A 2,500-nucleotide genomic window follows, 5' to 3' on the forward strand; every position below is an offset into this window, starting at 1 on the left:
TTTCCTTTTTCTGACTTTTTCTTCTCAAAACCATCCTTACTGTCATCCCTTCAGTTGAAGTGGCTATAATGGAGGGTATTTAGCCTTGAATGGTGTATCGGCTCCTCCATGTTGACCAGTTTTTCAGACTTTTTACAATAGTCTATGGGTATCATCAATCACTTTATTTATAATTTTGTACATATTGTTTTTGTTATAATTCTTGTTAATCTAGTTTTGAAGTATGATGTCTCTTTTTTATTTCTATTAATTCTTATGCTGTCTGGAGACATTGAGCGAAATCTGGGACCAGTACGTCCTAGATTTCGTCAATGTCATCTTCTATATTGCAATATACGTGATCTTCATGCAAATATCCAATACCTTACAGTTGGGTCCAGACAGTATGAGATTCTTTTGTGCTAAGAAACTTCGGTTTTTAATATGAGGCACTCATCTGAGCTCCTTATAACTGGTTTTAAGAAGCCAATAATGTTGAAACGTGATGCAATCCCTAGGACCAGGGAATGGCTGTGTATATTAGGACCGAGTACCCTGCTTCTCATAAATCCTGCTATCAATGTGGATGTCATAAGATTCAGGTAATAAAAGTGTGTGGCAGGCATAACAACTTTTATTTGTGTTCGATATACCGGAATCCAGACATGGATGATTCTATCTTTGATTGTCTTCTTACCATTATGACTAAGATACAAGAAGATGATAGAAAGGCTTCTTTTGTCTTTGTAGGTGATTTTAATGCTCACCATAGGGAGTGGTTAAGTTCTATCTCTCCTACCAATCGCCATGGCTTAAGAGCTTTAGACTTTGCCTCTGAATCAGGTTGTGAGCAAATCATAAATGAAGCTACTCACAGGTCTAGTAATTGCTTGGACCTCGTATACACTGACTCACCTGGCGTTATAACTAGTAAGGTTGGTTCTCAAGTCGGGACATCTGATCATGCCTTGATTTCATTGTTAGTGAAGACTGAGCAACCTGTCCCTGATATATCATATTCTTGTAAAATTTATATGAAATCCCAAGAAGACTGGAATGGGATTTTGCATGATCTTTTGTGCTTGAATTAGTCACAATTATATAATAGTGTAGATCCTGTTGTCCCTTTGAATGAGAATCTAGTCAACACAATTGATAGGCGTATCCCTTCTCGTGTGCTAAGGTACCGTGTGAAGGACAAACCATGGTTCAATGATGATTGTAGACGTGCTTATTTGGAGAAGCAGGAGGCTTATCACCTTTGGAAGGGTAACAGATCAGATTTGACCTGGAACAACTATACTCAGCTTTGAGCTTTTCCTCAAAGAGTTTATGCCTCAACTGAAAAGGAGTACAATTTACCCATAAAAGAAACACTTTCTGGTACAACTAAGAAACATAAATGGTGGTCTACCCTTAAATCTGCACTCTTTGGTGTAAATGCAACAGTTCCTCCTTTACTTAAACCAAATGGCTCAGTCACTGTCCAAAGGAAAAAGCAACCCTTTTGGCTCATGTTTTTGACAGTAAACAGAGTAATGAAAAACTTGAATTTCCTCATTCCTGGTTTCCTGCGGCTAAACTAACTAGTTTAGCTTTTCGATCTCGTGAGATTAAAGCTCTGTAGGTGGATCTTGATGCTTATGGAGGTGTAGACCCAAATGATATTTTTCCTTTGTTTTTTATAAAGACAGCAGATTTCTTGGCTCCAAAGTTATCTGTTATTTCTGCGCAAGTTAGCAAGAAGAGGAGCTTTTAGCACTTGTTGGAGAATTGGTAATGTTACTCCTCTATATAAATGTGTTTGTGGTAGCTCAAGTCCCACTGATTACCGCCCAATTTCCATAACTCCCATATTATCTAAAGTTTTTGAACGTCTTCGGGCAAAACGTCTTAATAGGTGTGCTGAAGGTAAAGGTCTTGGAGCATGTGATGCCCTTCTTACAATCTCCAATGCTGTACAGAAATCCCTTGATTGTGGTCGGGAAGTTTGTATGATTGGCCTTGATTTTATTGCTGCCTTTGACGGTGTTAATCATGAGGCCCTTGTTTTCAAACTGAAACAGTTGGGAGTGGGTGGGTCGTTTCTTAGCATTATTATTGATTTTTTAAGTAATAGATCACAAAGAGTTGTTGTTGATGGGCACCATAGTGATTATAGGAATGTGATATCCAGTGTTCCACAGGGTAGTGTTCTTGGCCCATTACTTTTCATACTATATACACATGACATGTGGTTTGGCCTAAAAAACAAGCTTGTTGCATATGCAGATGATGCTACTCTCTTTGCATCAATTCCATCCCCTGAATGTAGATATGGGATTGGTGAATCCATTAATAGAGATTTAGCTAGAATTAGTGCATGGTGCAAATTATGGGGTATGAAGTTGAATCCTAGCAAAACTCAAAGTATGATTGTAAATAGGTCAAGGACAGTGGCTCCTCAATATCCGGATCTCAGTATTGATAATGTTTCTTTAAATTTTTATGACTATTTCAAAATTTTAAGTGTTATTCTCGA

This window comes from Palaemon carinicauda, chromosome 8, assembly GCF_036898095.1.
Source record: "Palaemon carinicauda isolate YSFRI2023 chromosome 8, ASM3689809v2, whole genome shotgun sequence".
NCBI lineage: Eukaryota > Metazoa > Arthropoda > Malacostraca > Decapoda > Palaemonidae > Palaemon > Palaemon carinicauda.